The following is a 22,379-nucleotide window of genomic DNA, read 5'->3' as shown; positions in this document are numbered from 1 at the left end:
TCCCTTACATAAGAAAGAGCTGTAAAAGTGAAGGGTCTTGCTATGACTTCAGTATCAACAGCAGAAAATATAGAAACCGAGAAAAACAATTTTCTGAAATATCTACCATATCTCAACTGATATTTGGTTTTACCTATGATAGATATACAAGTTTTACACACATTTGAAATATATTAGTTGAGTATATTCTCCCTGCCAGAACATTTACAAATGCTAGAAATACCAAAAAGACTAAGAAAGGTCTTGCCTTTGGAACACTCTGATAAGGAAGACAAACAAACACATAAAGTAACAGGTAGAAGAAAAGAATGTGTTGCAATTGTTTTCTAGAAATTATTAGACGGTGGCAGTGGAAGTTACTAAATCAGTCTTTCATTGCTTTGACTGTTTTTAATTAGCTTCACATAGTAATCATGTATACTTGTGATCCTTAGAATACTTTTGATCAGGGTCTGTGAAAAAAACAACCTATCTCCATTATAGGCTAAGAAGTCATCTTATAGTAATAACAAACTAGATTCTTTCTTGTTTATGACTAAACCTCCACTTTTCAATGATTCTACAAATGGTTCTGTACTGTCTGTTCTAAGATGGCAATCATGCCTTTTTTTTCCAAAGTATTGTTTATAACCATCTTGAAACCATCTCCCTTTGTTTCAAAAGGTTATACGGTTGCTTGTTATGACTACCTTGTTATGCCCAATTGCAACCGTGTCTTTGTTTCAGGCGGGACTAACTACTGTTTTTTAATGCTCTGCTCCTGTAACCCCAATTATTTTGCCCACCAAATCCCCCATTTGGAAATATCCTACCCCTGACTTATAAAAATCTTGTCTTCTTCACATCCAGCGCTGACCTCTTAAACACCAAGATAGCCAACCTGGTCTACGTAGTGAGTTCTAAGACAACCAGAGTTAGAGTAAAACCCTATCTCAAAAATGGGGATCGGGGTAATACTGTTTCCCTATGTTTAGAAAAAATCTGAACTATGATTAGGTCATGTTGACAGGTCTCTAGGAATCAGGATTTAAGAGGTCAAGATAACAGTCACCGGGTATAGCCATTGCTGTGCAATAATAAAGACCTGAGTTCAAGTCCTGAGTATCCATGGTAAAAGCCAAGTATGGCCTTGCATGCCCATAACCTAGTACTGTGGGGCATGGAGACAGAAGGATGACAATTCCTGGCTTCCTGTCTAGCTCCATGTTCATAAAACACCCTGCCACAGTGGAAAAAGACAGGATGACAAAACAGAACATCTAAAGCAGGACACCTGGAGCCCTTCTCCAGCCTCCGATGGGATAGAGCACATGCCTGCAGACATGTACATTCTCTCTCTCTCTCTCAAACACACACACACAAACACAAACACACACACAAACACACACACACAAACACCACAGTCACTCACACTCATACACACAAACATTCAAAAAATAGAAACAAACATTTTTCTTAAGAAAGAAAGAAAGAAAGAAAGAAAGAAAGAAAGAAAGAAAGAAAGAAAGAAAGAAAGAAATAGGGATTTCACAGAGACCCTTTGTCTGTCCCCGTCAAATGTTTTTACAGGGTTGTGGAACCGATGACCATACAGGGAACAATGCTACCCACAGCATGACAGCATGGAAATGTAGGCTGTGACACTGCTTCCTAAAGAGAAACGGATTAACAAACTGGCTAAATCAACTACATATGAAAAATTGATCAACAAAGTACAAAATAACGAACAGCCCTAGGATATTTCCACTGCCCGAGAAAAGGAAACAGGCTGTTTCTCATTTTCAAATCTCTCTACGTTAACGCTGCAGACACTTAGGCCTCTATGACCCTGAAGAATTTCCAAGTCAAGGCTTCCCAGCCAAGCAGCGCTCACACTGAAATAGTTCAGGCTGCCAGGAAAGGGCTGGGGGAGCTGACAGGAAACAAACTGCCTGCTGGGTTGCGAACTGTCAAAACTGCACAAAAAAAGGGGGGGGGGGATTCTTTTAAACAAGCCATTATTTGAAGGAGTCAGGGGAAAGGGGGAATTCCTGGGTTCCTCTCTACCTTGAACTTCAGCTCCAGATTGTGGAGGAGTAAGGACGGCTCTATTTCGAGTAATGGTTTAATCAAAGCCCACATTTCCATGAGCTCCTGTCATTTTCCCTTTGCAGCCAGCTTAGCTTCTAGCATGCCAGAGACGAAAGGATCCGCTGGCAGAACAAGGCTGATGCAGCCTCGCTGCTGCTCTTCCAAAACATCCAGCAAAACCCCCGCCTTGGGTTTCTGGGGATCTGGGAACCCCAAGACTCGCACAGGCACAGGCCCTCAGCTGCAGAAGCAGCTCCCAGCAGATTCCTCATCTCTGGCCAGCTTCTGGTTTCCTTTTCAAGGTTTTTAATTGACATTTTCACTAACATCAGGCTCAAACTTGGTTTGTCAGCATGAATGTGTTTTGCTTCTCCTTTTAAAGAAAAGCTTAAAGCACGGTAATTAAAATGCTGATTAACTTTTAAATACTGAAGTGTTTTATTCTGCTTCTGAGAAGCTCGTGCTTCAAGCTGTGCTTTTATTTAATGTGAGGCCAGGGGTGTTCCTACTTATTTTCAAATGTGGAGCACTAAGAAAAAGGGCAAGTGAAGCTCAATTGAATGCACAGGGGATGTTATGATCACAAATGAAGCCCAAGGAGTGTTGGTGCTGTGGAGCATAAACCTTTACAAATGTCAGTGGCTGGGAGAGATTGGAGCACTGACCTTCCCAGATCAGAAGGGGGAAGAGTAGCCTGGGGATGAAAGCGGAGAAGAGGAGAGAGGTGATGGGAAGGCGTTTCATTGGATTCCAGCCCTACAGAAACTTGTTGGAGATTTTGAAATAGGTAACTGACGTAATCCAATATGTGTTTTTGAAAAATAATCTTGAAACATTTTTATGTATATCAAAGTGTGCATGGTCACGTGATGTCTTTCGTATATGAATCCTGGCTGGGCATCAGAGTATACTCTACAGTCAGTCAAGAGAGCAGCTTGTTTTTGCAACTTGCCCCAAGCATACACTCTTCTAAGTAGCAGAGCTAGGATACAGGTCAAGTTGCAGGATTACAGCATTTCTGCTTCCAAACCACTACTTCTTGCAGAGGTTAACCAATGACAGAGCAGCCCAAGGATCCTGGTACCGTCCTACACAATACCACACAAACTGCACTCCTTAGATTTGATAGAACTGAGTGTACGTCTTAGGGCTATAAGTAGATCCTGGTGTGACAGATGATGACATCTGGTCTATCTAACAACTTTGCATTTCCTGGTAATTAAGGAAATGCTTATACATTTAAATGTACACCAGAGCCTTACATAAACTCTCCCTAGGAAGCACCTTAAAATAGTGGTGATAATCTTGCTAGTATGTATATTTTCAGGACAGACCATTCCATATTGGATAACCAATTGGTTTGCTCATCTCAGGTCTCAAGGAAAGATTATTTCTGCAGCTCTCAGTGTTCTTTTGGTTGTTGTTTTGATTTGATTTGATTTCATTGTTTGATTTGACAATTGATTGATTTTTGATAGGGTCTTTCAACATAGTCCTGGAACTCACTATGTAGTCCAGACTGGCCTTGAACTCACAGAGATTCTGCTCCCTCAACACCCCAGGTTCTGAGATTAAGGGTGTGCACCACCACACCCCTATAGTTCTCAGAATTCTTTAGTTGGTTGCAGCCTCTTTGGCTTCCCCCTTCCACTTCAGCATGTGTATTGTTGTCTTTTTCTGCCTATTTTTAGCCAGTAATGTTGATGAGATTTTACACAGAGAGCTTGTTGTATTTAGGAATACGTGTGTGTGTGTGTGTGTGTGTGTGTGTGTGTGTGTGTGTCTGAGTGTATCACAACAAATAACAAAAAAAGAGACCACGAATTGAAAGAGAATAAGGAGAGATATTTGAGAGGGTTTGAGGGAGGTAAAGAAGGGAAGTGATGAAAATGATGAAATCACATTATAATCTCAAAAAACAAGAGAAATAGTTGAAAATAGTATTGATAAAATAATCACTGATATACAGAAGGTGAAATCCCCCTCTCTTTTCCAATATCTTGTCCGTTTACTAGTTTAGTTAGTAAATGTTCCTTAAGAGCCCCTTTTTATTTATAGGCATAGTAACTGCTGATTTTCTGACTTAGAAGCAGGTATCTATGTCACTCTTAGATCAAGTCCTCACTTCTCCTTCAAATCTCGGATTAGCTTGACATTAAACAGTCAGATATATTCACCAGACTATCATTACCTTGTATCCCTTGCCCAAATCCACCTTTGATTTCATCATTCATTATCATAATCATGCCTGTGTAATAACCTCATCTGGCTTCACACCCCTTTTGCCCAGCCAAGACATCTCATTCACCAGATTTGGTTTTATAATTTCTAACCTTTTTTTTTTCAAGTAGAAGAATGTTTTTGCCACAGTCAACATCAAATACAGTGTGTGTTCTATCTCCTCCCTAACTAGACAGCTAATGTCTTGCCCAAGCAACCTGTTAGTTGAAAAATAACGAAGATGTTTGAGTTCTACATAGCTCCAAGTGAATTGATCCTTAGAAAGTTTATGATAAAATTTAACATATTTTTCGATGGTATTCATAATGTAAAGTCCATAGTTAAAGAGCTATCAACCTTACCACTTTCAGTGGATGATTTTTTTTCCTCACTGCTGTGTGTGATAAAGTTTTAGACAGGACCTTGTGATGCATGTTTACAGCCCAGCTATTACAGAGGCTGATGCAGGTGGGTCCCTAATTTCAAGCCAGCCTGGGTGACAGACTAAATTGAAAACCAATCTGGGCTACTCAGTAAGATCTTTTCTCAAAATGAAAACTACAAAAAAGATCTGGATTGGTAGGACACAGATTGGCCATGCAAAGTTTAGTCCCTAGAATTGAGATAGATGCAAACGAGAGGGGAGAGGAGATAGAGAGAGAGTGGTTATTAAAAAAAGGGAATAATGGAGGAATGAACGAACAAATGAAGGAACGAAGGAAAATGAAAAAGAAAGAAGAGGGGAGAAAAGGGGCATGAAAAAACCGTCTTAATTGGGAATTCATTCATCTTCCAAGAGAAAAATTTGCAAACCCTGTCAATTCTGTTTGCATATTGCTTCCTAAAATCTGTCCATATGTGTCCATCTTCAACCTTGCAGTTCTAGTCCAGGTCATCGGTCACCTCACACTCATCCCCATTCATCTTCCTAACTCATGCTCTTCTCTATAAAATCATTCAGCATCAAGGAAGGAATCATTCTCCATTCAGCATCAAGGAAGATTCTTCAAATGCCAAAACCCTTTATTGTGCTGTAAAGACATAACCTTATATAATATAAAGGATTTGCCAAGGCCAATAAGATCATGTACTCTATCCCCCACTTCAATACAATATCTCCTCTCTGTGTCTCTTTTCTTGTAATATGGTTCATGTGAATCAGGAGCATCCAGCGTCTTCCTTTCTCATAATGCTCTGCTTTTTTCTTCTTAATACTTTCACCTTTTGTGTCTATTTCTTTTAAGTTTATTTGTAGATATTTGAAGGCTTTATGTCCATGGGGTCATTAATCATGTTAAATTTTTCTCCACTATGAACAAAGTGCCAAATTTGGTCTCTGTCTCTTGTTACAAATGAAATAGTTATACACCAAATGTGCAATCTATTTAAAGAAGTATAAATTACCTTTTTGCTTATTTCTAGACATTCCTAGCAATTTTATTAAGGTTAAGGAGAAGGCTACAAGAGTCTAAAAGCACACTGACCTCAATGTGAATACACAGCACCTATAAAAGAAGCCAAGTTTGGCTTCCTTCAGTGGGCATCAACAAGCATAGCCCAAGAGCTCAGTTTGCAAAATGGTGACCTTATGGTTCCGTGAGAAACCCTGTCACAGGAGGAAATGGCTATGGAAGAAGGTGACAGAGGGCGACACCTCACCTCCATAGGTACACACGGCCGTGGACACCCTGTGCACCTGTGCACTCAAATGCATCCACTACATGCATACACATGCACACACACACACACACACACACACACACACACACACACACATCAAAAATTCTCTTGATTTTTGGCAATATTTTAAAAAATTAAGCCAAAGTATTTCCTTCACGGTAATCATGATAATGTCAAACTATACACAAACCCTGGAAGAAACAGTTCCCATTATTTTATATTGTAGGACAGGCCATGTGTAAAGGGTTCTTTTTCACAATAACTAACACATTATTTGTGTTCCTTAATTCCCAGGATGGAACCCAATCTGCAGCTATAGTATATTCATATTGAATAATACCTCAGAATATATTTCAATGAAATAATTGTGCTATTTTGGTCTGGCATTTCTGATTGTGTCACTTAGATAAAGCTTAGATGCAATAGTTTAATTCTATTAACCAGTTCAGATGAGCCATGTTGTGCATATGCCAATCTTCATATTGAATATATTTTAAATTTAATTGGTTTTTTTACAATTTTATTCTCTTTTTTATTTATTGATCAATTTTTATGTTGCAATCTGAGCTCATTAATCTTCCATGATTTTTTGATGTTATAAAAATTAAAGACCATATAAACCAGCAAATCAAATTAGCAAACTCCAACATGTAGGTTGAATTCAGACATATTTTGTGACTCCCCAGTCCTATGATGTTATGAATGGTTCATTGTTGTTCTGAGCCTCTTCCTTGTTTCCTTCCTTTCTTTCTTCCCTCTTTGTTTTTTCTTTCATTTTTAAACATTCATAAGTACATCATATGAAAGAACATGTAACAGATACCACATAGAGTTCACAGAGCACATGCTCTCATGGCTTTTAACTAGTGTTCACTGTACTAATCACCACTTTTTAAAAATATAGTTGTAGTCTATATTTTTTGTCATTTAGTATTTTCTTGGTTAATGAAGTGTATGTGTTTGCCATTATACTTCCTTTGTTAATTTAGTACTTGTGGCAAGTTAATGGAAGGGAATTACAATAAGAATGTACGACATTTTGGTTCTCATTCTTCCTAGAAACCATTCTTTAGAAGTTTTTTACTTTAATTTTTTTTCCATTTTACATACCAACCCCAGTTTCCCCTTCCTCCATTTTCCCACTCCTCCACCTCTCTCCATGCACTGCTCAGAGGAGGTAAGGCCTCCCTTGGGGGAATAAACAAAGACTGGCATACCAAGTTGAGGCAGGACCAAGCCCCTCCCCCTGTACCAAGGCTGATAAGTCTCCCACCATAGAGAATGGGCTCTAAAAAGCCAGTTAATGCACACAGGATAAGTCTTAGTCCCACTGCCAGGCATTTCCTCAACAGATGAAGCCACAGAACTGTCATTCACATTCAAAGGGCCTCGTTGGGTCTCATGCAGATTCCCCAGCTATCAGTGCAGAGTCCCAGAGCAGGAGCTCCTTCCACTCCTTTAGCCAATAGCCTTTAAGATACCGGCCCACTTTGGCATGGTCTCTTTTGCTTTAAAAAGCAGCGGTAGCATGCTCTCTCTCTCTCTTGCTTCAGACTCCACTTCCAGCTACTGGATTCCTTTCCTGGTCACGCAGGGGGCTGTTGTCTAGGATGGTGATCTGTACATTTCCCCTTTAAGTAAATAACCCTTTTATTAATCATAATTCCAAACAGGTGTGTGATTGTTTTGTGACTTACACCTTCAAGGTCATCTGTCTCTGTGGTTTTCCCAATCTTGATCTTGACCTACCTTGCTCATATAATCTCTCCTCTCTCTCTTTAACTAATCTCCAGGAACTCAGCCCAGCATTTGACTGTGAATCACTGCATCTGCTTCCATCAGTTACTGCTGAATGTAGGTTCTATGATGACAATTAGGGTAGTCATTAATCTGATTATAGGGGAAAGCCAGTTCAGGTACCCTCTCCACTATTGCTAGGAGTCATAACTGAGGTCATTCTTGTGGATTCCTGGGAATTTCCCTAGCACCAAGTTGCTCCCTAACCCCATAACAGCTCCCTTTATCAAGATACCTTTTCCCTTGCCTCTCTGTCCCTTCCCCAACTTGGTTATAGGGAACCTTCATGTTCCCATCCCCCATCCCTTCCTTCTACCCTCCTCCCAGTTTACCTAGGAGATCTCAACTATTTCCCATCCTGGGGCAAAACTGGATGTCAACATGTGGAAGAATGCAAATAGATTCATATCTATCCCCATGCACAAAACTCAAATCCAAATGGACCAAATACCTCAACATAAATCCAGTTACACAGAACCTCATAGAAAAAAAAAGTGGGAATTAGCCTTGAATGAATGCCCACTGGAGACTATTTCCTAAATCTAATACCAGTAACACAGACACTGATAGCAACAATTAATAAAGAGGACCCCTTGAAACTGAGAAGCTTCTGTAAGTCAAAGGACATAGTCAATAAGACAAAACAGCAGCCTACAGAATGATACATCTACAGACAGAAGAAAGCAGTGAAGACACGGGTGCTTTCTGTTCCCTTCTCCACTTGCACAGTCCAGGAACCCAGCTCAGGAATGGTACAGCCCATAGTGGGCAGGTCTTCTTCCCCTTCAGTTAACTCAATCAAGATTAATGCCCACCAGGACAGGCAGAAGCCCATCTCCTAGGTATTCCCAGATTCTTAGAAATAGACAACACTAACCACCACCACAGCATATCAAGATTGTAGCATAGGAGTTTGGGCATGGGGGAGATACAAGCCTTAGGTCCATCACACCTTCATTCACACCATAGGAATCTTCTCCCTCCTTTAGAAAAGCTCAGGAGCAATGGTTTCCTTTCCCATTCAACCCTAAGCAAAGAACAATATGGGCTTCGGGCCCTCGTCGCAAAGCAGGAGCTTCCACAGGTCACCACTCAGATACCTACTTTGGGAAGATCCCAATCTGTACACAGTAAAAAGCATCTCTAAACTCAAGAGCATCATAAGAGGAAAGGCTCTGAGGATGGTGAACCCCATCCTCAGAGAACACACTCCAGAGTCAGTATTTTCAATACAGTCAGCAGTTTTCTGAATCCAAGTGTTCTTATTTGTGTGCACCCAGATGTGGATTTGATTTTTTCTTAATATTTCATCTGACACATCACTATAGCTAGACAGAAAAAAAAAACACGGAAATCTAAATGACCATTTCTGGGTTATTGTTGTGGTAGTGGAGACTTTAAGATTCATTAATTTTGATTTACGTGTATGAGGGTTTTGCCTGAGTGTGTGTGTGAACACGCACATGTATATGTGTATCATAAGTGTGCTTAGTGCCCACAGAGGCCAGAAGAGCATGACTGGTCCTTGGAACTGGAGTTACTGATGGTGGTGAACCCACCAAGTGGGTCCTGGGAACCAAACCTGGGACCTCTACCAAAGCAGTATTCTAATCTGCTGAACCATCTCTCTAGCCCTGACGCTCTGTTTAACAGATTTCTCTTTATATTTTGATTTTGAAGAAAGTGAACAAAGAATAAGAGCAAATGCCTTCAACATTCATATTGTAACCGTATGTCCTTTTCTTAAACCAACGAGAGAGTAAAATAGCTATATAAATACAATACCACATTTCAACAAAACTATATTGAATTAATAAGCTCCAAAAATCTATGCTGTGACAATAGACATCCTGTTTTACACTGATAAATATAACAGTAGAGAGAAGAATTTAAATTGTCTTCTTATAAAATTTACAAGTTTAACATAAGCCCAAGTTGACTACTTTCAGAGACCGTGCCTTGAGTGATCTAACAAATGTCAGATGGGGTAGAGACCTAACTGAGAAAGACTGGTGTCCTTGCAAAAGGAAAAGATGCAGGATTGAGAGCATACAGCAGAGAGATCATGTGAGGGCAGAGCAAGCAGGTAGCCATCTCAGCTTAAAGGAAAACGTATTCTGATACAGATCTCAAATTCTAGACTCTGCTGTTGTATTTTAATCAAAGGTGAAGTAACTGCAACAATATTTATCAAAAATGTATAATTGAATTCCAATGCATTGTTTTATATAGATGCAGTCATAAGATCATCTTTGTAATTAATATTTATGTAATTTTCAGTGAATTGTGACAGGTCTAGTCTATTGCACAAAGGAAAGATATCTGTATTTTTCTACAAAACATATATATATATATAATTTTTGTCTAATGTCAGTAAATCATCAGCTTCTCTTGTACAGATCAACTCAATATCCATCAACATAATAATAATGCCATATTTTAAACTGCTACCATTAGTGAACTTAAGCATTTCTATCGTTAAACAGCAGCTAGGTTACATTTCAAGCAAATATGGTATGAAATTAATTTAGCTATAAACTAAATTTCATTGCTTTTAAAAGAGACTAGATCTATAATAAAAGAAACGTCATTTCTCCTGAGTTAATTAAATAAATGATATATTGTGTAATCAAATTTTAACATAGTCACTAAATTTTTTTCAGTACATTATTTCAAATATGAATCTTCAAAACTTATTCAAAGCAATAAATCATAGTTAGGATCAAATTAGTAGTATGCTCCATTAAGATTTTGAGTGAACTATTAATTTTAACATTGTAACTAACCAATTGAGAGTTTTATGGTTACATGTACTGTTGTCCATCATCTTTAAACTCTTAGTTGGTCAAAACAAAGCCCTTAGACCATCCCTTAAAATGTTCATAAGTTTAATTCATAAGTTTAATATGTCCACTTAAAGTAGTTACTCAATAATTTTAGAAAATAGTTTTCTGATAACTAAAGTAGCAAAAATCTTAAAGATTAGCATTATGGAGTGGATAAAAGTATACTTGTGATTAATATAAACAGTTTTGAAGCTCAGTAAAAATGTTAGAATTCAATCTACCGAATAACTATTACCACTTTTTTTTTTTTTTTTTTTTTGCTCAGTTCATTCTGCTGTGTAGAAACAAATCAAGTGCTGCTTATTCAGAGGGAGAAATAAAGAAAGTGTAAGTTCTTCAAGTCTTTGGAAAGCATTCATTGTCCCACAAGTGTGACAGCATGGTCCTTGACAATTTGTGAAGGTGTGGCAGAAAAGACGATTCTGTTTCAGAGTTCAAGGCCATCAAAGGAGGACACTGATTAACTGGGTTGGCGGAAGAATACAGAACAAGAGCAGCGCTGGGTCACATGTTCAAATGATAGGAAGTAGCGAGGAAGCAGAAGAGAATCAGACTATTAACAGGAGAAAGAGAACATCAAAGGCAAAGTCTAAATCACTGTGAACATATCCCATATTCCTTGGACACTTATTGATTAAACATCCTCCGAGAAGATTTGCTGAATAAGCCGGTTAGTGAATAAATACATGTGCTAATAGCAGTTTTGCTTTTTTGCACAGAAGGGAAACAGTCAAATATGTAAAACAAAAAGGATCTCAAATAAGAATTTAATATTAGCAAGGTTGGGAAAACAAGAGCATACTCTAAACAGGGGCAGAGTGGGGAACCAATGGTGTGGGGTGTGGCTGTGTGCTGATAAAGATGGAAACCAACCAGGCTTTATGCATACTAAAGAAATGCTCTGTCATGGAGCTGAAAAGGAAGGGATTTCTGGAGTGAGAGTAGGGTTGCAGAACAATGAGAAACGAGACATCAGCACCATTGACATCTAAGTAGCGATAAGCTTGTAATTGTTACTCTGTGAAAAACTGCTGATGAGATTTATGGGCTCGACAAGGAATGCCTGTAGCAGAACTGGATGCTGTTCTTTAGAACCTCTTCCTCCACAGGCCCACAGCACTCCTTTGAAACACTCATCACTGTTAATTACCTGCCCTCCCAACACAACTGGACACTTGATGATTGAAGGAGCCATACCTGACAGTTCATTGCTTCCCCTGGCCCTCACAAAGGAGCTTTGATACATGGAACCTGGGAATAAAATGTGAATGAGCCTAGAAATAAAAAGAGGAAAGAATGATGGGGAGGAGGGAGAAATGAGACTTGCAGTCAATGAAGAAGGGTTAAGATGCAGCTATGCACACTATATTTTAGTCTGACTCCTGGTGTCAATGCCCAGTGTTTCTGGATCACTGTGATGTAATCTTTTTCTTCATAAATGCATTCTTTCCTGACAACTTCGTTATTCAGTATTTTTTAATATTACTCATCCCTGTAATAAATAATAACTAGGAATGTTACTAATTTCATTCTCATTTTGTCCAAGAAGGATAAATTTATATATTTGAGAGCCTTTCTTCATTTTTTTTTCCTCCTGTGAGATTGGATGCAGAAGGCAAGTGACCTAAGATCACTGATGTCCTCATGATAATAGTCACACTCTGTACTCAGTCTAGATCTCCCTTTTTTCAGAAATGGGCACCTGGAATAGCATAATAACCAAGATGTAAGGAATTACACGCCTTCTTAATTCACCCTTGATTCATTATTAGTTCAGGAAGAAAACATACAACTCCAACTACCCCCTCTGTGTCTTTGTGAGAAGAGAGGAAGACAGTTGCCTTCCCTCTGTTTTCTAAATCAGCTGAGAGCCTGTCCCCAGCTTTCCTGCAAGTCCGACTATGTGTGGACTCCTACTGGATATTCCCTGGCAGCCTCTGGATCCCTCTTATCAACGACTGGAAGAGATCCATCTCATTTGAGTCACTGCAGCATCTCAGAAGAGAAAAGTAGGTCTTCACAACCGCTTTCAAGTTATCTTCAAATATGGATCAGATAAAGTAAACTAAATTATGAATATGACTTTGAAGTATGGTTATGCATCTGTGCAAGGTGAACTATGTTCTTTGATGAACACTGTCATGGGGGAGATTACTTAAGATGACCGTCCTTATTTGACATAAGGCAAAGAATGCCGAAGAAAGTCTGCGTGATTTCAGAGTTAATTGTCCAGACAGAAGACAATATGAAAATGTTCTGACAATGGCTGGCTTCAGTAGTCATACTTGATTATCAACTCTAAGTCATTTGATGGGAGTCCTCTTACGTCTCCTAGAGACATATTATAATATCTTCTGGCCTGCTCCATCAAGTGATAGACTCTAAAACATTAGCAACTCTCACAAGCAATTTTCTAAACAGTCATGTGTAATCTGCTGTAAAGGGAAATGTGATTAAGGAGAAAATCATTTCAAATATATTTTCTATTAAAAAATGTACTTCTGATGTAATTCTATGCCTTCCCTGATACACTTAATTCCTCTATTTCCTGGTAAAAGACTTATATCCTTGAGTATGGGAGAGCACGGGGGTGGGGCGTTGTGTTAAAGGCATGTTCCACTGTTCTCAGTGGCGAGGACAGTCCTCTGAAACACGCTTCTGTTCATAGCTTCTCTTCTGGTCTTCCTTTGTACAGACTTTGCAATTAGGAGTAAACAACTTTCAAAGAGAGGTGCTTTGTGTCTGAACAGTGCCCCTCCTCTTTTTTTTTTCAATGCCCTAGTTGACAAGGCTCAAGAATACTTAAAAGGGCGTTTACCTAGCAAATGCATTTGTCGTCAGATTTGGCAAGAGTCCACACTTCAAACGCCAGGAGCTCTCCATGAGCCTTGGGCTGTCAGCTAATTTCAGCTAAAAAATGGTTCCTACTGTGGGTTTCTTCATTAATTATGCTTAAGAACCAGTTAATTGTCAGCGCGGTTTTAAAAATAACTTTTCCAAAGCGTCTCTGATTACATCACTGTCCTTCGTACCTTGCCCCTGAAAACCCAGGATACTCTAGTGACCCGCTCCTGGGGACAGAGTGTGTCTCCTCTGTTGTCTGTGGCCGTTGGTCCAGTGTGTGAAATGCATGGCTGTGCAGCCAGCAGGCCTTTCTAAGAACCAACCTGTTTATTTTCTTTGACTTTGGAAGGTGAAGGAAAATATTTGGAGAACTTTCTTCTCAGCATGGTCATCGCTGTAATTATCATTGTCATACTCAGAGAATTAAGTCATTTAATCCCCTGAGGTCCCCTCACGCACCCCCGCCCCCGACACCACACATACCAAGCAAAACAGGGATAAATAAATGAACAAGCAAACATAAAAAAACCAAAGCAAAGACATCCAAATCGTCAGCAGTTCTAACATAGCTCAAAATTAGTTTATCTACAGCTCAGAACAGCCCTTCACTGTTTCAGATTGTTAGCTACTATGTCTTAGAAAATGAAGCATGTTTACTGTCATCTCCAAACAGTCCTTTCTTCCTTTATGAATTTGGCAACGAAGAACTTCAAAGAAACCAGTGTGGATTCGTTAGCATGCACCAGCTAAAGCTGTCAGGCCTCATTACCTCCAAGACAAAAATTACAGACTAATGTATTAAACGTTCAAATAGAAGCAGGCACCATCTCCGTTCGACGGTAATGGGATGACACCAGCCGCCTGCAAACCGAACTACAGCCTCGCCCCCCCCCCCCCTCCGCGGCGCGGAGCTCACAAGTGGCGAGATGATAAACATCCCAGTCAAAATGGAAGGGCTGGATTTACTGCCAGGAGGACCCAGCCGCGCCACTCTTCCCGTGAATGCGGAGCATTCATCTTAACAAAACCCATTTCAAGGGGTCTGTCACGAAGCAAATACACTTCTTATCTGGCTGAATATTAGCATTTCAGCTCCCGGCCTCAATTTATCTCCTTTAGAAAAGGAAATAGAAGTCAATTTCAGGGGTTTGTTCTGATCCTATAAAACAAATGTTTGCAATGATTGCATAATGATGTCACCCTGGCTGAAAGGGATTCATTTAAAAAAAAAAAAAAAGAATGTTTTAATTTCCCAGCTGCCTTACTTAAATTTTACTTTTGCTTCACTCTCAGGTTTGTATCTGCAGTCATCATAGATAAGTCCTTGAACATATTTCGACTCCTCTGAACAGAATGAAGTCACATTTTAAAACCCACTGCACTGACAGCCAGGGTGAACATTCCCTCTTGGTTATTCATCTTTCATGCAAAGCCATAAACAAAGAGCCCCGCACTTCATCTCTTCCGGCCTGAGTTTAAGTTAAGCATCCTTATTGTCTGAGGGTGTTGTTGTTGTTGTTGGACCGCGGACTCCTGAGAGAAACAGACCAGCAGAAAGGAAGTAATGGCACTGACTTGCATAACAGATACATTGCTCTGCCCTGGTACGAAGGGAATGTGAGCATCTCTTTGGAATTACAGGCGTCACACTTCGGTCCTCACCACACACAGCAGAGCACACACCTCTTCTATTTCCAACCTAGACATTTCTGAGGTTTCAAACCCCCCAATATTGCACGGGAAGGCTTAGATCACTGGAGTACTGGGCAGCAACACTGCCGGGCACAATTCCGCTCTACTACTTTCCCGTCAGCGGCCGGACCTCAGTTTTCCTTTGATGGGAGATGGAAGGAGGAACGCCTACTTTGAACATAAAGCTACCGGAGGCCTGGGAGGGAAGATGAGTGCAACTGGCTCAAAACAGAGCTCGTCACATTAAGGAAGTTCAGTGGTTGTTAATGATAATTGTTTATTTGGGAGTCGTTTCGATTAATCTATTAAATAGTTTCGCTTGCCAAAATGTTGAGCTTTGCATTCACAGAATAAATATTAGTGTATTGTATTTAGAGCAATTGTTTCCTGTGATGACTTTCGCTTTACACGGCTTTATTGCATACGATTCTCTTCCGCTGTCATCACGTTTCAAGTCATGAGGTTTTGGGTGGCTTTGAGTTCAGGTATCATCCATTTTCTTCCTCCATCTCTATGACTCTATCACGGTTGGAAATCATTCAAAATATAAAAGAAACACTTTGATGTCAATTTTCGTTTTAATTACTATTTCATTTCTACTTCTATAATATATTATAAATGGATAACTACACAGGAGAATTTAACCAAACGTCCAAAATAAAAATGTGTTATTTTTTCTGTTGCTATGACAAAAACACCTTGACCAAAAGCAGGAAGGACAAAGAGGAAAGAAGAGATTCACTTTAGCTTACAGCTCATACTCCATGACTGAAGGGAGCCAGGGCAGGACATCAAGGCAAAGAGAAGCAAGAGCTGAAGCAGGGAACATGGAGGAACCCACCCTACTTATTGGCTTGCTTCCCATGGATGCTCACTTTGCTTTCTTGACCACTTTGCCATCCTGGTACCCTCACCCTGTTCACTAAGACAACATGGGTCGCCTTCCCAAAGATGCCATCATTGCAGTGTGTTCGACCTTCCCACTTCAATAGGTACAAAAGAAAGTGTAATTTAAGCAAAGAAAATCATTTAGTATATAAGAAATATTGAATGTATATCATGTTGTGAGGCTTTTGAATGTTTAGGTTGTATTTTGTCCTTAAATTATAAGTAGTGGGTAAATACTAATAGTTTGGAAAAAGAAATAATTGCTGGGCACCGCGCCCCCGTGTCTGCGCTCTGCGCACTGGCACCCAGTTCGCGAACTTCGGGCAAAGGACTGGAGGTTAAAATAAGCAGACACACACAGACAGAGAGATAGCGACAAGGGGTCATCCTTGAATTCCCCAAGAATGCCCCCTTTATTGCGTTCAAAGGCAGATTATATAGAGATAGCCACGCCCCAACCAAACCCACCAGAAACCACTCTCCTGCCATCAGAACTCCTGAAGGTCTCGTGCTCAGAGCAGCTGTAGGCACTCAGATCAGGGGATTACAAGAAATTCAGGATCTGGGGTCTCACTGCTCCCAACAAATAATAGAATTTAAAAATTAAAAATTTTGACCTCATGGCTGCTTCTATTTCTTTAGTAGTTATAAGTCTGTTTAATTTGCTTATCTGGTCTTGATTTGATTTAGAAAGTGATATTTATCCAGAAAATTGTTCATTTTCTTTAAGTTTTCTAGTTTTGTGGAGTACAGGTTTTTGAAGTATGACCTGATGATTCTCTGGATTTCCTCCATGTCTGTTGTTATGTCCCCCTTTTCATTCTGATTTTATTAATTTGGATACTCAGTGTCTGCCCTTTGGTTAGTTTGGATAAAGGTTTGTCTATTTTGTTGATTTTCTCGAAGAACCAACTCTTAGTCTCATTGATTCTTTGTATTGTTTTCTTTGTTTCTATGTTGTTGATTTCATCTCTCAATTTGTGCTCTACTATGTTCATAGCAGCATTATTTGTCATCACCAGAATCTAAAAACAAAATAAATGCCCCTTGACTGAAGAATGGATAATGAAGATGCGGTACATTTACAAAATAGAGTACTACACAGTGGAAAAAAAATAATTACATCTTGAAATTTGCCGGCAAATGGATGGATCTAGAAAACATCATATTGAGTGAGGTAACCCAGACATAGGAAGACATAATATGTGCTCACTCATAAGTGACTTTTCTACATAAAACAAAGAAAACCAGCCTACAAATCATAATCCCAAAGAACCTAGACAACAATGAGAACCCTAAGAGAAACATACATAGATATAATGTACATGAAAAGTAGAAAAAGGCATGATCTCTTGACTAAATTGGGAGCATGGGGACCATGAGAGAGGGTAGAAGGGGAGGGGAGAGGAAGGCAGGGAAGTGGAGATATATATATAGCTCATTAAAAACAATAAATAAATAGATAGATAGATAGATAGATAGATAGATAGATAGATAGATAGATAGGTAGGTAGATAAGCGTTAAAGATGAAACAAATAAATAAAACCACTCAATACAAAAAGGCTTTTAAAGTGATGAACCAGCAGCGGTGACAATTGTATTGTAATGAAGGGGTAAGGTCAGGAGATATCCATAAAATCCTAATTCTGAACATAATTAGTAAGTGCCTGATCCAAAAGTCTCTAGGCAATTTTTCACAAATCTCCTGGAAAAAGGTCTATTACAATTGGATCCTTAATAATTTAATAACTAGCAGTGCACAAATTAGACAGTCAGGCAATCTTTTCCTTTCATTTGTTGACCGTAAACCCCTGAAACAACGGTTATGACAATTCTCCCTAACCCCTCAGTGCAGTATGGGGTACAGAGTACCGCCAGCTTTTGTGCTCTGTGGTTGAGCAGTTATCAGAGAGGAAGCCAGTAACTGATGTCCCGGGACACTCTTTTCTGAGACTATCACAGGCCACATAAGGCTCTGGCAGCCTTTAAAGATGGCTCTTTTTTTTCCAGATCCTTGGGGATAAGGTGGAATCTTGACGTCTACAAAGCAGCATCTTTGTTTTGTCTAATAGACACAGATGTTCTTTCAATAATCCTTTCTGTGAGCCTCTGAAGGAAAGCTTCATGCAAGAATCATCCATCCTATGTTTACAGATGGAACCAACAGAGACTGGGAGAGTGAATGGCTTGCCTGAGATCATGAAGCCAGTCAATTTCAGACCCAGGAATAAGTGTCTCTCCTGGTCCTCAGCCCATGGCACGATGCTGTTTCACTGTGAGTCTGCTCCATGTGAGCTGTGTGAATGGCAGCGAGTACTAAAGAGAAGCCCACCCTGCTGTAAATACATACCAGCATCAGACTATCACAGAACAAGATTCAGATCTCTAAGAGAAAGATTATAGGGTTGTGCTCCCATCCCCTCCTCTTTCTCCTATTTATAACTTACTTTCAAACTTCTATTTCGGGTCTGAAGACTTAAAAGCTTTTGTTTCTTCACTGCAACTAATGTTCAAAGGATAAGTTCTGCCCAATGGAACAGCAGGCCTCTTCGGATCAAATAATGCATTCTTCACACCTTTTGACTCCCACAGTAATGTTATAATAATATGTTACACAAAGTGCTGAGGCTCCAGATAAGACACTGAAGGAACTCAGTTCTTCGTTGGAAATGTGTTAGTCTGTAAGTCACAGGAAGCCAACTGCCAGAGACTTAAACAATGCACATAACTATTGTGTATTTAATAAGAAGTCTGAAGGTAGACATTCTCAGGATTGATTTAGCAATATGATGCTGTCATCAAATACACTGGCTTCTGTGTGCCTCCATTTCCATAATCCTTCTCACCTTGTAGCAATAAGTGGGTTAATGCGAATGCCGAAATTCGAGGAAAAAGATCACCCACCCAAATCGGTATTGCCAAATTAATTAAAATGAGCTTTTTAATTCATGTACACCGACTGCCTCCCCTAAGGCAGAGTTCAAGAAGTCAACATTGGACATGAGCAAGATAAAGGTTTTTATAGTTCAGAGATAGGGATTTCCAAATTGAGGATTTAGCAGGTAAAGAGGTGAGGTTACAGAAGCAAGACTTATCAAGTTGGCCATAACCATCTCTTGTGACACAAAGACATGGTTGCAAGGTGGTTATAATAATAGTTGATCACAATAGCCTTTTGAAACAAATGCATGATTGCTATTTCCTAGAGCAACCAGTACAGAGCCATTTGTAGTTTATAGGTGAGGCATAGCCCAATTCTTGAGAAAGAGATTTAATCTTAAACAAAAATGAATCTAGCTTGTCTTTACTATAGGATGGCTTTCAAGTCCAAGATAAAGGCAGGCTAGTCCATCAATTAATGTAGATCAGCTATTGCACAGGTGCTCAGGAATGGGAGAATTGGAGAATAGGCACACTAGAAAATAACTACAAACTCTTCTTAGGAATAAAAAAAAAAAACAATATTTCTGTCCTATGCACCAGATCTGAATCTTACTTTATAAACAAATTTAAAATAATTAATAATAATAAAAATGTCATGATCAGGATTACTTAATGAAGAGTTTCCCATTACTTTATATCATTTCACATGCCTTATATCCTTTCAGCAAAATAGCCACTAACTTTCCACATTCAATAAAAGATTAGAAATAAACATAGGAAGCTCACCTGCTTTTTGTACTAGCACAATAAAGAGATTCCTGATGTCTGTGTATAATTGGGGCCACGAAACATAATTGAGTTGTCTACCTATAGATCTGAAGAGGCCAAAACTTTCCCTCGGGTGTCTATGGCTCAGAAAAGACAAAACCATCAGGATTCAACAGAACTCCAATTGGCAAATATGAATTGCATAATGCAAGGCAACATTTGAAATGGCACCTCGGAGCCAATAATATGACAAGTTCCAATTGCTACTGCCTCTCTGCCTTTTGCATTTTAATACAAGTGTTTTATTTTTCAGCCATGCCCTGAGGCAAGCCAATCAAGAGTGGCACCTGTTTTAAATTTGATAAATAAAATAAACAATGTCATCCGCTGTGATATTTTAATGCCAGCTCTTAAAAGGCTGGATGCCCTCATACCCACAGTCTTGGACTTGCTAAATGCTCTCCATGGTCAAGAGAAGCTGGGCCCCACTCCTTGTCCTCCATTCTGGTCTCATGGACAATCTCATGATGGAGCTATCAACGGCATATAAGCAAACCTGTATTAAGACAAAAAACGGTGGCAGGTCCCATGCTAAACACTTTCTATTTCAATGTCAACTTAATCTTCACAGGAGATCTATGAAGTGGGCAAATAATCCTACCTTGTAGATTAAGAAATGGAGAGTTAGAGTTATTGAGTAACTTCGAGAGAAACAGTTTAAGTCATTTGTCATGAGTTGGCTTCGGAATTAGTTCCCCAATTAGCACAATTGCTTCAAAGCCCCTCCAGTTCTTATAAGAGCTAGATACTCTATATAAGAAATCATTTCCTTTGCATTCTAACATTCAAAAACCACTATTACAGAAACTTCATAAAGTAGCAAACAAAAGTACTTACAACGCAAGAGTATGTTTCGACTTGTGTAAGGCTTGTCATAACGCAGACCCTTAATAGTTATTTAATTGAGATGTGTTTTTATTTATTTGTGAACTTCCTTTTACCCCCAGGCAGAATTACCTTATTAAAATCAAAATGAGTGCAATGGGAAGGCTCAAGTCACTATCACCAGAAAGCCTCTGCACCACGTCTATCACACAGAGCATCCCCTAACAAGGCAGGCCTCTAGGTTACAGGCACCAAAATGGAGTCAAACAGTTTATTGCTTAATTGTCTTCTAAGTTTTTATCGTACCAAGAAAAGTCTTGACCTACCAAGCAAGCTGACGGAAAAATATGTCTTCTAAAACCTTCTGACCTTGAAGCAGTCATCTCAAAAAAATTTCTCCACCCACAAGCTGATGTGTTTATCCATCATCTTGTGTGCGAAGGAAGATGCATCTACTGAGACGCGTTTCACTGCAGAGATTATAGAAAATGACTTGGGTGCAGTTGCAGCCTGTTGGTTGTTTCCAAAGGAATCTGGAAAAGCCATGGGGAACACCACATAAATAGTACTCCCAGGGCCTCATTGCTATATGGTCAAGGGATAGCTAGAATCTAAGGAATACCTGACATTCATGTCCAAAAAGCATAAAATCTCATAGCAAATATTAACTCAGCTTTGCCCAATAATGCTGGTTTATTGAGGTGCTTATTTGAGAAATGTGTTATGTCTTGTTCTTCAACTTCAAAACATGAATTAAAAAATAATCATATCCCCAAGCACCATACACAGACCACAGACACACAAACACATACTCTCTCTCTCTCTCTCTCTCTCTCTCTCTCTCTCTCTCTCTCTCTCTCTCTCTCTCTCTCTCTCTCACACTCTCACACACACACACACACACACACACACACACACACCATCCATCCATCCATGAAAAAAAATCTGTGGTAGTTTGGTAGTTTAAAAAGCACTCTTTCTGGTAATATGATTTCTCACTAGCCATTACTTATCTAATTCAAACCCTATGAAAGTTAAAATACCAGTACCAGCTATAATCATTTCTCATTATTAGTGGTAGACATTTCTATAAAGCCATGATGAATGCTGAATATCAAATACTGAACCATTGCACTTAGGAGAAATACAGTGTTAGGTTTGTGAGCCCCAGGTCACTATTGTCAAGCCATGAATGTCTTTTCTGTAAGCAGACACCTTATTTAAAGTGTGCTCGCCATTTTTTTCATGAGCTCAAAGTCCATAAATACTTATGCATAAAAGGGCTTACTTGGTACCTTTTTTTCCTAGTAAGTTTTTTTTTTTAAATTCAGGAATATCAAACATGGAGCTTTAAGCTCTAGGGACATTTGAAACTACACAAGTTTATCAACAGAAAGCATAAGAATCTTCGAATGTGACACTAATAGAGCATAGAAAGGCCACTATGTATTATCAGGCTGAAGCAAGAAGTTGCATTTCAACTTTGTCCATTCTCTATTGGAACTGTGGGGTAGAGGTGGGGCCCAGTTTTCCAACTGTCTCATATTTGTAAAACATTTTTAAAGTCTGGGAGTATAAGTTTTCAATTAAAAACAACTTTTAGTAAGTAAGCAAATTTGAAAATACACAATTTTTGATGAATGACAATCAAATCTATTTGCTAGTTTAACTTTCATGGCTAAAGTTTGAAGAGATGATTCACTGACTAAGAGTATAGGGCACGCCATTCTTGCAAGGGATATAAGTCCATGCTGAGCATCAAAGCTGAGAGGCTCACAACCACCAATAACTTAGAGAAGGATCTG

This window comes from Microtus ochrogaster, chromosome 1 (genome assembly GCF_000317375.1).
Source record: "Microtus ochrogaster isolate Prairie Vole_2 chromosome 1, MicOch1.0, whole genome shotgun sequence".
Classification (NCBI taxonomy): Eukaryota; Metazoa; Chordata; class Mammalia; order Rodentia; family Cricetidae; genus Microtus; species Microtus ochrogaster.
This window is presented reverse-complemented; position numbering follows the sequence as displayed.